The 16,817-nt window shown below is 38.9% G+C and overlaps 1 pseudogene; it reads right to left on the bottom strand.

The window, feature by feature from the left end:
• Nucleotides 1–603: 603 nt before the first annotated feature.
• Nucleotides 604–976, bottom strand: LOC133765269 (programmed cell death protein 5-like; annotated as a pseudogene).
• Nucleotides 977–16,817: the final 15,841 nt, after the last annotated feature.

A 16,817-nucleotide genomic window follows, 5' to 3' on the forward strand; every position in this document is an offset into this window, starting at 1 on the left:
TTACACCTTACACAAAAATTCACTCAAAATGAATTAAAGACCTAATGCTACAACCTGATACCATCAAATTTTTAGAGAACATTGGGGAAACACTTCAAGACATTGGCACAGGCAGAGTTCTTGGAAAACAATCCTGAGGCACAGGAAATAAAAGCCCAAATTCACAAATGGTATTACATCAAATTGAGAAGCTTTTGTACTGCAAAACAAACAGCCAGGAAAGTGAAGAGGGATCCAACAGCATGGGAGAAATTATTTGCAAACTGTGCAACTCATAAAGGATTAATAACCAGAATATATAGAGATCAAGAAACTCCACAACAAAACAACCCAATGAAGAAATGGGCAAAGGACTTAAGCACATTTTTCAAAAGAGGAAATCCAAAAGGCCAACAGACACATGAAAAAAATGCTCTGGATCGCTGGCCATCAGAGAAATGTGAATCAAAACCACAATATTTCACCTCAACCCAGTTAGAATGGCTTTTTTTGCTTTATTTTGCATAACAAGTTTATTTTTTAAAAAGGCATATAGACAATAAACAAGGTAAACATGTTATCAGATATGTTGCATTAAGTTCAAGTTTCTGAACAGTTTTTTAGTTAACAATTGTCATCTTCATCAGAGTCCATTACTTCTGTTGAATTTAACTGTTGTTTTCTTTTCTGTTTGTTGGCTTACTTTTTCAAGGATTTCTATTAAACCTTGTTCTGATACCTTCCCACTCAGTTGTCCATATATGGCCATCTGTATAAGGGAATTTTCTACGGCTTTAGTTTTTTCAGGCTTTACAAGTGCTAAGTTACTTAATCTGGCCCATGCTGACTGACCTGGAACTTGGGCTAAGATAATGTTTTTCATTTCGACTTCCCTGTGCTTTGCTTCCTGTTGCACTGCATCACCGGGATCCCTGTGTTTCGCCTGCAGCTCCACCAGCCTCTGCTTCCTCAGCACCTCCAGCTCCTAGTCCTACATGGTATGTCACTATGAGGCACGAGGACCCTCAGCTAGTCTCCTGCTTACTCTGAGGGAACTCCTGCCTAGGATGGCTTTCACACAGAAATCAACAGAGAACAAATGCTGGAGAGGCTGTGGTTAAAAAGGTACCCTAATCCACTATTGGTGGAAATGTAAACTGGTAAAAACACTATGGAAATCAGTTTGGAGATATCTCAGAAATAGGAATATAAATCTAACATATGACTAGTATCCCACTCCTAGGAATTTATTTACTCAAGGGAAAATAAATCAGCAAATAAAAGTGTTATTTGCACCCTCCTGTTTATTACAGCTCAATTCACAATAGCTAAGACATGTGATCAACCTAAATACCCATCAGCTGAAGACTGGATAAAGAAATTATGGGATATGTACTCTGTGGAATACTAAACAATGGTAAAAAATAAAATGTAGTCAATTGCAACAAAATGGATGAATCTGGAAAACATCATACTTAGAAAATAAGCCTTTCTGAAAGAGACAAATACCATATGTTCGCTCTTATTTGTGGTAACTAATAGAGAATCTAAAAGGAAAGCTGTAGAAGTGAAATTGACTCTTTTAGAAGGAATGACTTGAACAGCACTTGTCTTGACTGTTGAACAGTTTTTTCTTAATGAAGAATGAGACTGGGAATGGGAGAGGGAGGAAGAGATGGGGTGGGATTGTGGGTGGGAGGGTGAGTATGCTGGGAAGAATCACTGTATTCCTAAAGTTGTACTTATGAAATTTGTACTAACTAAATAGAAGTTTCTTTGGGAAAAAATTCAGCTAAAAGAACAAATTGAGTTCAGTGATTTAATCAGAAGGAGCAGCATGTGTGTGGAAGCTCCTGAGATAGAGAGAAGCTTGGAGTGTTGGAAGAAGTGGTAGGGAGGCCACATCTGAGGTCTCCACTTGGTGAAGTGGGATAAAGGAAATGGATGGAATTCAAAATTGTGGGGTTTTTTTGTTTGTTTTATAGAGATGAACCATTTGACAACTCAACTTCTTTGATAAATTGTATTCTTTTATTTAAACTTTGCCTTATTCTCAGTAAGATATGATAGCTTATTTGTTAATACACCAAAGACTTCACAGCAGTTTTTTTTATCTTTCTATGATGATGGTTACATGGAGCAGAAAAAATGCTGCTTAATTGGCTTTGGATCATGTAGTCCATGCCTTGGCTTAACCTGTGTTCTGAATTTTCTTCTACTTGATTTCTTGTACCTCATTTTGCCTTCAACCCAAATTCTACTTAACTGTGGTGAATGTCCAGATCTTTATCAAAACCATGGTATGGAAAATAAAGTCATAAAGCCACAGAAATTTAGGTGAAAGAAAAAAGAAATTACTGTTTGATTTGTATGGCAGCTTGCTCATAATTCTTAAGAAATATCTGTTTCAATTCAGTCTGATAGTAAGTAGCTGGAGCAGAGCAAAATGATGATTTTTTTTTGGTTATTATCATAACTTTATTTTCTTGAGGTCTTCTATCCCGTGGAATATTATTTGCTAAATGTGGGCAACAGAGAGCTGCCCTCCAGAGAACACTGTCCTGAGAGCCAGGGTACAGGTGTCCATTTGTCCTTTTTGAGAGCAGAATCTCCAGTGATTGCCCTGTTGGAGGGGAATGGTTTCCTGGTAGATAGGGACCAGTAAATAGACTTATTTGCTTAATTTTATAGAATTCATACAGAATGACAATGGCTGGAGAAAAACCTGCAACCAAGCTGATAGGTCTCTCTCTAATCAGTAATCTCAAGTAGCTCTAGGAGGACTCAGAATTTCTATTACATTATATGCATATTCGTTCTTCCACTCTCCATATACTTCATGCTGCTCCTTATTTCCTCAAGTCTTTATTATTTTCCTTCTCTTTTTTCACATTATAGACCTGGCTATTTATTTTGCTGAGAAATAATAGCAATTGAGAGAATTGGATTTTTCACAAAAAACCTACCAATTCCCAGACCCATGTATTCTTTTTTTAATTAAAGATTTATTTAGTTATTTGGAAGGCAAAGTTACACTGACAGGTAGATACAGAGAGAAGGAGAGACCGAGAGCAAAGTGTGTGTATGTGGAGAGTGATCTTCCAACTGCCAGTTCACTCCCCAGATGCCTCTCCAACCTGAGTTAGACTAGGCCAAAAACCAGGAGCTGGGAACTCCATCCAGGTTTCTCATGTTGGGCCATTATCTGTTGCCTCCAATGTACTTTACCAAGAAGCTGAATTGGAAGTGAAGAATAGACAAGACTAAAAATCAGGCATTCTGATAAATGATATTGGTGTCCTACATGACAGCTTAACCTGTATGCCACAGCACTCATCCCCAGATTATGTATTTTACATTACAGTTACAATGAGTGACCTATCAGTGCCTCTGTCTTACATCTACCTTCTACTTATGTGCTGGATTCCATCCCTTCTTGCCTATACAAGGGCATTTTTCTTAGAGCTATCTCCTTGTCTATTATCTCTATTCTTTTTTTTTTAAAGATTTTATTTTATTTATTTGAAAGGCAGAGTTACAGAGAGAGGTAAAGACAGAGAGAGAGAGAGAGAGAGAGAGAGAGAGAGAGAGAGAGAGATCTTCCATCTGCTGGTTCACTCCCCAGATGGCTGCAACAGCTGGAGCTGCGCCAATCTGAAGCCAGGAGCCAGGAGCTTCCTCTGGGTCTCCTATGTGGGTGCAGGGGCCCAAGGACTTGGGCCATCTTCTACTGCTATCCCAGGCCATAGCAGAGAGCTGGATGGGAAGAGGAGCAGCCAGGACTTGAACCAGCACCCATATGGGATGCAGGCGCTTCAGGCCAGGGCGTTAACTTCCTGCACGACAGCACCGGCCCCTATTACCTCTATTCTTTAAGGACCAATCCCATCTTGAGGCAATCAGGTTATAATTTTACTCACACTAAAAAAAATTCCTTACTTGATATTAAGTATCTCGTTTATCACCTATAGTCTCTGCAGTTCAGTGTAGCAGTGAGGCAGTCCTTGCTCTTGCATCTCCAATATGTACCAATTATAGTTATCACAGTTTAGTTAAGTAACACATCCTTCCCATGGCACAGCTCAATTCTCAGTCATCACAATATATTAACTGAGTGGTTGCGGACTTGGCTACTAGCCCTTCAATTCACAAATCATTACATAAACAAAAGATACTCATCATGATCAGTGACTGATCATGTATCTTTTTTCATCACCTGCCGGTGATTGGTTACTGATCATCTAATATTCACTTCACTCACAAACAGCAAAGTGTATGGTTGTGTTGCCTTCTTGCCTTCCAGTGGTAAACTCATGTGGCATTTTACAAAAATGGGTAATTCAAGATGGACATTTGCCAATGAGAATGGAATTGCATCAGAGAAACAAAAAGTCATCATGCCATAAGTTCTATTCATATTGAACAGAAATAGAGTTAGAGGTGAAATGGTTGACCATGGAAATGTTGACATTTCTGTTTGGGAAACTTGAGATATGTAGATAGAGCAGCTCAGTCAAGGTGAACTTATAGTGGGGAATGCCGTTTGAATGAAGATGTTCTAAAGGAAGTGATGGTGGCAAAAACTTCACATTGAAAGAATTCTTGGAGATATTTCATGGTATTGAAAGCGCAAAAGATAAAATAATGGAAAATAATAGAACGGAGGAGTGTGACAATTAGCTAAGACATAGTAAAGATAGTAGATTATACAGTAGCAAGCACTGTTCACTACATTCTTGCTACAAGTTTTACAAAGAAATAAAATGCTTTAATTATCAGTGTGTCTAATGCTTTAAAATACAGCTTACTAAGTAAATATTAATTTTATTGTTTTTATTTCACTGTGTATCTAACTTAATGAAAGAATTTTTAAGGTTTTTTCAAGTTAAAATGCCTTCCTTTTAACAATACTATTGGAGATGCTTGATAAACAATACAGAAAATGTAGATGTATACATCAAAACAGATAAGGCTTTACAGAAGTTTTCCATTGAATAGAATGAACGTGCAGATATTTCAATATTTTTTACTTTGTGCTGTTTGCTAGATTCAGCTTCAGTAATGAAATGTACCACGGGGTCATTTTTAAAAATGAGCTGCTAAACTATTATATCCTCAATAGTAAATAAATTTTTAAAAGTTTTTGGAGTAAAATAAATCACTGGCTGAATGTTTTTTTTCTGAGAAGGAATCATATTAAAGTTGACAAGACTACTGCATCATTCTTAGAAAGCGGTGCAGGGCCGGCACTGTGGCGCAGCAGGTTAACACCCTGGCCTGAAGCACCCGCATCCCAAATGGGCACCGGTTGGAGACCCAGCTGCTCCACTTCCAATCCATCTCTCTGCTATGGCCTGGGAAAGCAGAAGATGTCCTAAGTCCTTGGGCCCCTGCACCCGCATGGGAGACCTGGAAGAAACTCCTGGCTCCTGGCTTCAGATCGGCGCAGCTGCGACCATTGCGGCCATCTGGGGAGTAAATCATCGGATGGAAGACCTCACTCTCTATCTGCCTCTCCTCTCTCTGGTGTAACTCTGCCTTTCAAATAAATAAATAAATCTTAAAAAAAAATCATCGTTCTAAAAAAAATGAAAGCAGTGCAGTGAGATGTTGAAGGGGGAAAATTAGTGTAACCAGATGTCATTTATGACATTAAAATCTAGAAAAAATCAACAAAATTTGTGAAGTATGATCGAGTCTTTATCATATTTCGTAATGAAATGTGGGAATGGTCAGAAAAATCCTTAGTATCTTACAGAGTGATAGCATAACTAAAAGAAAAGGGAAACTATAAAGGTTCCAGGCTTCTGGGCTTTTTGTGATAATAATTAGCTGTCACTCATATGTGACCTCAAACAAATTTTTAAAATAAACATATAAACATATAATCTTTTTTTAAAATTTATTTATTTGTCAGGTAGAGTTACAGACAGTGAGAGAGAGGGACAGAGAGAAAGGTCTTCCATCCGATAGTTCTTCCTCCAAATGGCCGCAACGGCTGGAGCTACGCCGATCCGAAGCCAGGAGCCAGGTGTCTCTTCTTGGTCTACCATGCAGATGTAGGGGTCCAAGCACTTGGACCATCCTCCACTGCTTTTCTGTGCCACAGCAGAGAGCTGGACTGCAAGAGGAGCAACCAGGACTAGAACCCGGTGCCCATATGGGATGTCAGCACCGCAGGTGGAATATTAACCAAGTGTGCCATGGCGCCGGCCCCAACATATAATCTTACACCATAGAGTGCAAAACAGACGAATTCCCTTCAGTTACCAAGAAGTTAAAAAGTAGTTGCACTTAAAAGGAAATGGATCTGAGCCCCCCCAAACAGTGGTTTGAATACAGATGTTAGATAGCCTCAGATCCTAGTCTTCTAAGACCACTTTCCCTTCGCTTAACTCACTACATTGAGGGAGTGCTATAGCCAGCCCTACACAGTTCTAATCACTGGCCTCGTGAAGTGTTTTGGTTCTCTAATAGGTAATACTTTGGTGACCTGTACTGTCTCAAGGGTTTTTATTTGGGGAAATTTCAGCTCTGGACAGGAGAATTCCAGGTCTGGGGCAGAAAGTAACTGTAACTTGCATGTAGTCGCCAGGTTGGCTGATGCCCACTTGGCCATCATAACACCACAGAATGTTATATTGATGCTTCATGGCTGGACTGCTGGTTTCTCACTTGCCTGTGTCCTAAGGCGCACACTGGTTTGTTTCTCATCTGAGCTTGTTTTGCAGACAACCAGAACATGAATTAGAGAAGCAATGTATAAGCTGCAATGCCCGGCCCTACAAAAGAGACTTGGGCTCTAACTCTCCAACTCCCTCTTTCCTTACAGTCCTTTAAACACCCCAAACACCCTTATTCAGGAGGGCAATAGTTCTTGAGCCCCAGAGCTCTGCTACACCCTCATCTGTCAACAGATTAAACATTCTCTTTCCTTCACATCCAAGCTTTGTCTTTGTTATTTTGATTTGGCAACAGGAGCAGGGACTCTGCTTTTGGTAACAGAAACATGCTATAATGAAGTCTTTTGAGCAGTATGTGTTTGGAAATGTTTCCAGAATCATACAAATATGTTTATTACCCAAAGCTGCACTATTTTCACAATCACAAACAGAATTTTTAACTTCCTGTAAAATCTTCTAAACAGATTTTTCTTCATTCTGAGCAGATGTTCAAAAATACAAAGTGCAACACTTTCCAATTGTTTTTGTAAGAGAGACATTAAGGAAGATAAAGTTTACTAGCAAACTGCAATAAAAATTTTGAAAATTCAGGAAGTTATCTATAGAAGTGAAATCAATGTTTTGAACAGCCAGTGTCTTGACTGTTGAGGAACAGTATTTTTTTATACTATTTGTTGAACTCTTTACTTAGTATAGGGTTAATCTTATGTGTATAAAGTTAATTTAAAATATATCTTGTAAAAAAATAAAAATAGAAATAGGAGAAAGAGGAGGAAGAAGAATGGGAGTGGGGGTGGGAGGATAAGGTGGTAAGAATCACTGTGTCCCTAAATTCGTATATATGAAATGCATGATGTTTGTATACCTTAAATAAAATATTTTGGGGTAAAAAAACAAAAAACAAAATGCATTTTGCAATTTAGCCCAAACATAGATATACTTATTCCATTTGGATGTATAAAACTTTGTGATGTATATTTTTTCTTTTTGTAGGCATTAAAAGCAAGAATTAAGGTAAATTGAACTTGGAATAAGATCTTCAAATTTACCATATCATTCAGAAAAATCAGTTATTCTTTATATAATGAAATAGCTACTTGGTGCTCAAATTTCCAGTTATTTAATAAATGTTTGATTTTTAAATTTGCTTTCTTTAAATACATTTTTTAGTTTAAAAATATTTATTTATGATTACAGAGAGCCAGAGGGAGGGAGGGAGGGAAAGGAAGAAAGAGGGAGAGCCAGAGCCAGAGAGCGAGAAATCGAAAGATTGAGAGATTGAGATCTTTTTTTTTTTTTTAAGGGAAAGAGTTTATGGGGGGAAAACTAACAGAACAGAGGGAAGGGGCAAAGAAGGGTTAAAAGAGAGAGGAGAGTGTGAGAGAGAGAGAGAGATCCAGAGAGAAAGATCAAGAGACAGAGAGAGAGATCAGGAGACGGAGAGAAAGCGAGATTCAGATCTTTAATCTGCTGGTTCACTCTCTAAATGGCTGCAGTAGCTGGGCCTGGTCTAGGCCAGATCCAGGATCCGGAACACCATCCAGTTTTTCCATGTGATGGCAAGGGCCCAAGTATCTAAGTAAATGGGCCATTTGCTGCTGCTTTCCCAGGCATATTAGTATGAGGCTGCAACAAAATGGAGCAGCAGGTACTCAAATTGGGACTCCAGTATAGTATTCTGGCATGGCTAGCAGCAACTTAACTTACTATGCCACAGCTTTGGCTCTTACTTTTATTTTTGACATACAAAAATGTGTATATATATGGGTACAATATGACATTTGAATATATGTCTGCCATGTATAGTGAACAGCTCAAGGAAATTGGTATATACATACCCTTAAACATTTATCATTTCTTTATGTTGGGGACCTTCAAAATTCTGTCTACTCTTTATTTTGAGATATAAAATTAATTCTTATCAACTGTACTTATTGTACTGTGAAGTTGTTTTCATATCTAACATTTAACGATCGTCTCTCCATTCCTCCCTGACATGTATCTGGTAACTATTTTATTCTTCCATGAGATCCATGTTTTAGCTTCTGCATGTACTTAAGAATATTTGATATTTTTCTTTATGTGTTTGCTTGACCTATTTCAGTTTGCAATGTCCTCCAGTTCCATTTATACTGCCATAAATAACAGGATTTCATTCTTTGTTATGTGTAGATAATATTGTATTGTGTATGTTTATAGCACTTTAAAAATCCATTTATCTATTCATGGACATCTCAATTGATTTCACATCCTGGTTACTCTGAATAGTGCTGCAAAAGAAATTGCATTCAGGTGTCTCTGATATAATAATTTCATTTTTTTTCAAATATGTACTCAGTAGTGGAATTCTTTCATCAGTTGGTAGTGTTATTTCTCATTTACTGAGGAAACTACATATCATTTTCTGTAATGGTTGTCCAAATGTATATTCCCACCAATATTGTTTGAGAGTTCTCTTTCTCTACATTCTTACCAGTATTTGCTGGGGTTTTTTTTTGGGGGTAATATTCATTCTTGTTTAATTTTATTTTTAAAGGAATTTATTAATACATTAGATTCTCAGGGTCACAACAAATGAATGCTAATCAGTGCAACACAATTATTATCACAATTCTCATGTTAGTGTGATATTAATACAAAGAGAACACATTCAATGTAGTTCGTAGATTCAATTCTAGGACTATAATGCTTTTTTCCTTCTTCCCTCCTACTCTCCCTTTTTATGTCTTTCTCACTCTCTTTTAGTTTTTGAGATAATATATCTTTAATTTACATTCTAGTGAAATGATAAATGCTTTTTGGTAATATTCATTCTAACTGAGTGAGATTATATCTAATTGTGATTTTTGGCTTACATTTCCCTGATGATCAGTGATGTTGAGCATTTTTTTTATATGCTTCTTAACCATTTCTACATGTTCTTTTGTGATATGTCTATCCAGGTCATTTGCCCAATTATTTTTTAAAGGCAGTTTGGCTGTTGGTGTGCAGGTGCTGTAGGCCAGGTGGCTGTGATGCATGTTTACTTGTAGGGTGGGGATGCTACATGACTAGATATTAGACTGGATTTGAGTATCTACAGATGCGCAGTCTTCATGGTTGTTCCATAGGGCTGGCTGTCATGCCAGGCCAGGGTTTGTGATGGTGCTGTGGGCAAAGACTTTTTTGAATGCAAAGATTTTTAAAGGTCATATAACAATTATGCTTCTCCCATGATTATTAGAAACATGCATTGTTTTGCATTATTTCAGCATGTACAATAATTTTTATGGTTCAGTGATACTATGTAAAGTAAAAGCCACCTGTGTTCTCCCTTAGACCTGTGCAGCTGGAGCCCCTATAATTTAGAGGATCCTTGCTTGATCTTTCTCAAGCCATGCTGTACTTTTGATCCTCCTCTCCTAGTCAGTGCTCCAAGTTCTTAGGACAATAGAATTCCCTGTTCACAAGGGCCCTGATCTAGCTTCTGTGAGCTTCTTCTTTAGCCAATCCTCTTGCCACATGAGTGTCTATACCTTTATCCTCAGGAATGCTGAAAAGCTAACTATATGCAGGAGGGAAATGGGTGGATCTTGGGAGGTGCCTGGGGTGTCCGCATGTACCTGTGTGGTGTGTGGAAAACAGAGGAGTAGAAAGAAGACAGAGATTGACCATAGGCCTGGGACCTCCCTTTGAACTCTTGCCTACATTCTAGCAAAGGTTCATAGTAAAATTCTTCAGATTCAGACTCCAAGTTCTCTGCCTCTACCTTCAATACTCTCCTACCTATAAAGCTTTAATCCTCCCCACTGAAATTGTTTTTTAAAAACCTAATGCCCTCCATATTGTCACAAGGCCTGTTCTCAGTCTTTAACTCTCTTTGTGTCCGAAGAAAAGTTGTTGTTGATTTTCATTCCTGCTCTTTGCGATGCTTTCTTCACTTGTCTTCAGAGGCCTCTACCTCACTCCCTTCCCCCTTAGATATCTTCTTCCCCAATTTCCTCTTTGCTCCACCTCAGGCTTCCTTGTGTTTCCTTTTGATGGCTCCTTTGGTCCACACTGGTGTTCCTCAAAGCTCAGTTGTAGGACTAGCTTTCTCTCTTATTCTTAATTCCTTACTGGTTGGATTGAATCTCACAGCTTTCAGAATTACCTGTATGTTGACAACGCTACAATTCATAGGTCTATCCAGAGTCTCTCATTAGACATTTTGGATAAAAATAACATTGTTCTACTAAAAAATTTGGTTCCATTTTCAAAATATATTCAAAATATGACTTTCAAAAAAATCGCTATCACTGTTATACCACAGTGAAACCAACAATTCTTCATGTTCTTTGTTGCAATATAGATGGAACTGCAGGACATTCCATTAAGTGAAATAAGCTGAACATGGCAAGAAAAATACCCTATGTTCTCTCACGTATATAGAAGCCAAAAGACTTATATTACCTTGACTTGATCATTGTACATTGTATGCAGTTATCACACTCTATCCATAAATATGTATAATTATTAATTGTCAGTTTTTAAAAACCTAGTATTTCTTACTGGTTTATTACTATGTCCTCTTAATTTCTTAATTGTTTTTGCCTTTATGTAATCTGTAATCTATTTTCTTTTTTTGACAGGCAGAGTTAGACAGAGAGAGAGAGAGACAGAGGGAAAGGTCTTCCTTCCGTTGGTTCACCCCCCAAATAGCCACTACAGCCAGCACGCTGCGCTGATCCGAAGCCAGGGGCCAGGTGCCTCTCCTGGTCTCCTGCCACGGACCGGCTCTATCAGAGGCCTCAGACCGAGGGAGAACGAGGGCGAAGGTGTTCAGGAGAGCAAGAATCGACGGGGGGAATGACAGACAGACACCCAAATTGTATGAGTATGCTGCTGCGTTTATTTGCTGCAAAGCATAAGCTTTTATTCCGCTTTTACACGGAACTTGGCAAAGCAAATACAGGCTTCCAGGCAAAGAAATGACGCTTACAATCATTAATCAGCAGGGCATTCTAGCTCACATGTGAGACAATAGTGGTTTCGGTTTTTCAATCTACATGTGCCGTGAGAATCGTTTTTGCACTTTTATGAAAGGTCACAGAGAGTTCATTTCTTAACTTAAAGACAATTTTTCTTTTATAAATTTCTTGATCATTTTATCTCAACCTCCTCTCACACACTCTAATTCGCTACCTGAATAATAACTAGAGGGGGTAAATATTTTCCCGCTTGCGGGGCCCACTGAGGACGAGTCCACCACTGCCCACTAGTTAGATATTGTTCATATTCTTTTGACAAAATTCTCTTGGGAATCTTTGCTAATTCTTGCTCTCTTTTGGAATCTTTTTTGGGCGTGCACATTTCCTAATAACATCTCCAAGTGGGCTTCTGCCGTGCCATCTCCTTCATCAAAGCTAAGCAGCTCCAGCTGCTCCGTGGGATCGAGCAATGTTCCCAGAGTGCCATTTGAGGTCAACGCCCAGGCTGCATTGTGCACAGCCTGGATGAATAGCGGTGCCCACAAGGATATGTTCCCGGAGGTAAAGTTTATTGAATCCTGGTGTCCCACCTGTACCCCACTTGACTGCACATAGCACAATGAAAAAGCACTGCTAAAATTAAACAAAAGCAACAGCAAGGAAAGTTCTCTGAGCCAAGCTGGCAGTTTCGTGCCTTTCTAGCCGCCAGGGGCCATGACGACCGCTGACTGCATGGGAACTGCCTGGGGCTTCACTCCGCGGAGCACTGACCCCACCCCTCCAGCCTGAGGGTCCCAACATGGCAGCAGTTTTGCTACGCAGATGGGACAGCTGTGGGTGTAGCAGTCTCCCATGCGGGTGCAGGGCCCAACCACTTGGGCCATCCTCCACTGCCTTCCCGGGCCTCAGCAGAGAGCTGGACTGGAAGAGGAGCAACCGGGGCAGAACCGGTGCCACAACCAGGACTAGAACCTGGAGTGCTGCACAGGCGGAGGATTAGCCTAGTGAGCCACGGGGCTGGCCTATGTAATCTGTTTTCAACATGACATAAAAAGTGACACTTTGAAATTCTTTTTGAAATTTTTAGTTAAGGTGTATAAATTTCATGTATTTCATATATACAGATTCAGGAACATAGGGATACCACACCCTACCTTCCCTACCACTCATGTTCCTACCCTTCTTCATCACTCTCCTATTCCCATTCTTAATTTTTTCAAAGATCTATTTTCAGTTAACTTTATACTCCTAAGATCAGCCCTACACTTAATAAAGAGTTCAACAACCTATGAAGAAAGAAAAAACACTGTTCCTTAACAGTTAAGACAAGAGTTGTTAAAAATAATAACATATCAAAGTGTCTTTTTCATGCTTATCAAATACCTTTTAGGTATTCTATTAGTAATCACAAATCTAGTATCTTTCTTTTTGGGATTGGCTTATTTCACTAAGTATAATGTTTTACAGTTGCATCCATTTTGTTGTAAATAACAGGATTTCATTTTTACTGCTATTTAGTATTCTATAGTGTGTATAACAATACTTTCTTTTTTTAAAAAGATTTATTTATTTATTTGAAAATCAGTTACACAGAGAGAAGGAGAGGTAGAGGTAGAGGTAGAGGTAGAGGTAGAGGTAGAGGTAGAGAGAGAGAGAGAGAGAGAGAGAGTTCTTCTATCTGCTGGTTCACTTCCCAGTTGACCACAATGGCCAGAGCTGTGCTGATCTGAAGCCAGTAGTCAGGATCTTCCTCTGGGTCTTCCCAAACAGGTGCAGAGGCCCAAGTACTTGCGCCATCTTCTACTGCTTTCCGAGGCCATAGCAGAGGGCTGGATTGGAAGTGGAGAAGCTGAGACTTGAAATGGCACCTATATGGGATGCTGGCACTGCAGGCAGCAGCTTTACCTGCTATACCACAGTGCTGCCCCCACCCCTCTTTAAAATCCATCCAACAAATGTGTGTCTTTTAACTGGAGAATTTAGGCCATTTACATTTAAGGTTACTATAGATAATTAGGACTTGGTCCTGCCATTTTTCCATAAATATTCCTGTTGTTTACTTTGGATTTCCTTTGTACTTTTACTCGGAGTTTTTCTACTTTAACATTCTTTCATAGTAATGACTATCTTTCTGCATTTCTGTATGTAGCACATCCTTAAGCATCTTTTGTTGGGCTTGATGAGTGTTGACAAATTATTTCAATTTCTGTTTGTTATAGAAGGTCTTTAATTCACCTTCATTCATAAATGAGAGCTCTTCAGGGTACAGTATTCTGGGTTGACAGTTTTTTTCTCTTAAGACTTGGAATATATCTTGCCATTCTCTCCTAGCCTGTAGACGTTCTGATGAGAAGTCAGCTGTGAGTCTAATTGGAGGTCCTCAGAAAGTAATTTGGCATTTCTCTCATGCACATTTTATAATCTTTTCTTTATGTTTTACTGTTGAAAGTTTGACTATTATGTGTTGCAGTGAAGACCTTTTCTGTTCATGTCTAAGGAATTCTATATGCTTTCTTTAGTTGGACATCCCTTTCTTTCTCCAAATTGGGGAAATTTTCTGTAATTATTTCACTGAACAGGCCTTCTAATCCATTCTCTTGTTCCTCTCCTTCAGGAACTCTTAAGACCTGTATTTTGGGTTCTTTTATAATATCCCATAAATCTCCTTCACTGTTTTTAACTTTTCTAATGTATTCCTCTTTTTTTTCTTTTTGGTCTGATTGATAAATTTCCAATGATTTGTCTCCTAGCTCAGATATTCTTTCTTCTGTTTCACTAAGTCTATTATTAAGGCTTTTCACTGCATTTTTTATTTGATCTATTGCATTGTTCATTTTAATATTTCATTTTTATTTCTCCTTAAACTCTCAGTTTCATTGGAAATTTTTTTCTCCATCTCTTTAATTTGTGGATTTGCTTGTGATTGCTTTCGAATAGTCCTAGGATTAATCATTTGAATTCCATTTCAGGCATTTCATTGTTCTCTTCACCTTTACACTCTAATATTGAAATGTTGTGTTCCTTTGTGGGGGTTATGTTGTCTTCCTTATTCTTGTTTCTTGAATTTCTGAGTTTATTTTTAAGCATTTGTGGAGATACTTATTTTTTTCCTCTGAGGCATCATCTTTGAACTATGCCTCTGTAGCTTAGTGGAATGTGTGCTCTTTCAGGGAATATACACAGGTGTGTGCTAGGTGTGGTCAAGGAGCTCTGGTCAGTTCTCCAGAGTGGGGTAATTATCTAGAGTGATACCCAAGTTGAGCGTGGTAGATCTACTCTTCTTAACAGAAGGGGAGTATGGTTACCTTTGTTGGTTTAATCACACCCTCACCTTCTCTCTTTCAAAGTGATTAATGCCCAGGTGTAAGCCCTCAGTAGGTGTAACACTCATCCTTGCTTCCACATGAACTACACAAAGGATCTGTGCAGTCCCAGTGTGAGCACAGATTGTGCTACAATGACCCTCCCCCCGCCAGGCAATCTGGGAACCCTCAGCATATGGAGCCACTCACAGTGATTTCCCAGAGACCCAGCTACACACTGTGCCCTCTCATGCAGTCACAGTGTACCCATAGTCTCAGCACTCAGGGTTCTCACAGTCATGGGGTGAAGAGGATACACTCCAGGCAGACACTTCTAACTGACCTGAGGATTTTTTTTCTTCTCAGGTAGAACTCTGCTTCGGTGTCTAATTAGTACTCTGGTGCTCTGCTACAAGCAGCAACACCAACAGGTTGGCATTGGCATGTGGGGTACAACCTGCCTGGCATTCCTGTTGCCTGTGTCAAGGACCTACCCAGGGGGTAGCATGGTCCTGTGTGGGATCCAGAGGGTACCCGGGGCTTTTGCAAGCTCCAGATCACAACTTGCTAGTAGGAACTCAGACTACGTTAAAATTCTTAATCAGGTCATGTCACTGTCTTCACAAACTGCAGTGCTTCCCTCAGTTCAGTTAGAATAAAATCCAAGACCTTAACACAGCTTATATGAGGCTTGCATACAATGGTACTGCATTTGTAGAAAAATGTTGCAAATTGTTTTTGAAATCCATGTATAGATTTTTATAATATGCATTTCCATGAACTTTTTAAAGACCCCTTGCATCTGACTCTCAGAATCCTCTGACATTATTTTCTGCTGCTTCTCTTTGGGTGAGTGAACTACAGTCACATTGACCTGTCTGTTCTGTGAATATGCAAACAGCTTGTGTTCTCAGTTCTGTATAGGTGGAGTACCTTAGCAAGTAACTAAAATGTGAATGTCAATGGCGTTTAAATTCAAGGAAAATTTATGTTCATGCAGTTCATAGTCAGCTGTGGTTTGGTGATGGTGCAAAACAAATCACATTGACTTCTTGCCTCACTGTTATCTGGAACAGAGGCTCCTGCCATATGTTTTGCATTGCTCCATCCTTGGAGTCCTTTCTATTCAGCTTACTCATAGGAAAAGACAAAGATGGGAGATTGTATAGACAGTTCAGGTAGGACATTCCACATGTCAGAAATTGATCCTGTTATCCCACCAATCACAGGGAAATCTGAAGATATAAATCAAATTTTTTGCCAGGAGGAAATGTTTATTTCAGTTACTGCTATACCCTCAGTTCTTAGAATACTGCTCAGAATACAGTAGACACCAAATAGGTATTTGTTGGATGAATGAGAAATGAATGATGATTATTATGGGAATCATGACAAGGGTGAACCCATAGTTAGAGACTGAAATAAGTCCTGAAGCTTCACAAGCTTCAATTGAATTGAGTTATTGGGAATATCTTGCTTTTTCTTAATTTTGTTCCATTTTTATGTTTAAACAAGAGGATAACTTCTACATCAACTAAATTCACTTGAAAATTTAGAAGTTGACCAAGAAGAAAAGCAGGGGACCTGTATTTCTTCTTCACCCTAATCATACAGACATACACCATGATATACAAAAGCAGACATATCATCTCAGGTGTCTAATTCAGAACTACTATAATTCATTCATAGCAGTTAGCTCTGTTAGAGAAAATTTGGTGCAAGTAAACAGAATATATTTAGGTAATTTCAAGGCATCTGAATCAATTCTAAGATTTTTTTTTTTGCAAATTCCTTTGCCAACTCATTCTGGAATAATCCAATTTACTGATTGTGACATGATTCCTTCCCATGTCACAGTGCTTTTGTTGTTAGGGCTACTTCTGGTAGATATCATATTCTTTATG

This window comes from Lepus europaeus, chromosome 8, assembly GCF_033115175.1.
Source record: "Lepus europaeus isolate LE1 chromosome 8, mLepTim1.pri, whole genome shotgun sequence".
NCBI classification, from domain to species: Eukaryota; Metazoa; Chordata; class Mammalia; order Lagomorpha; family Leporidae; genus Lepus; species Lepus europaeus.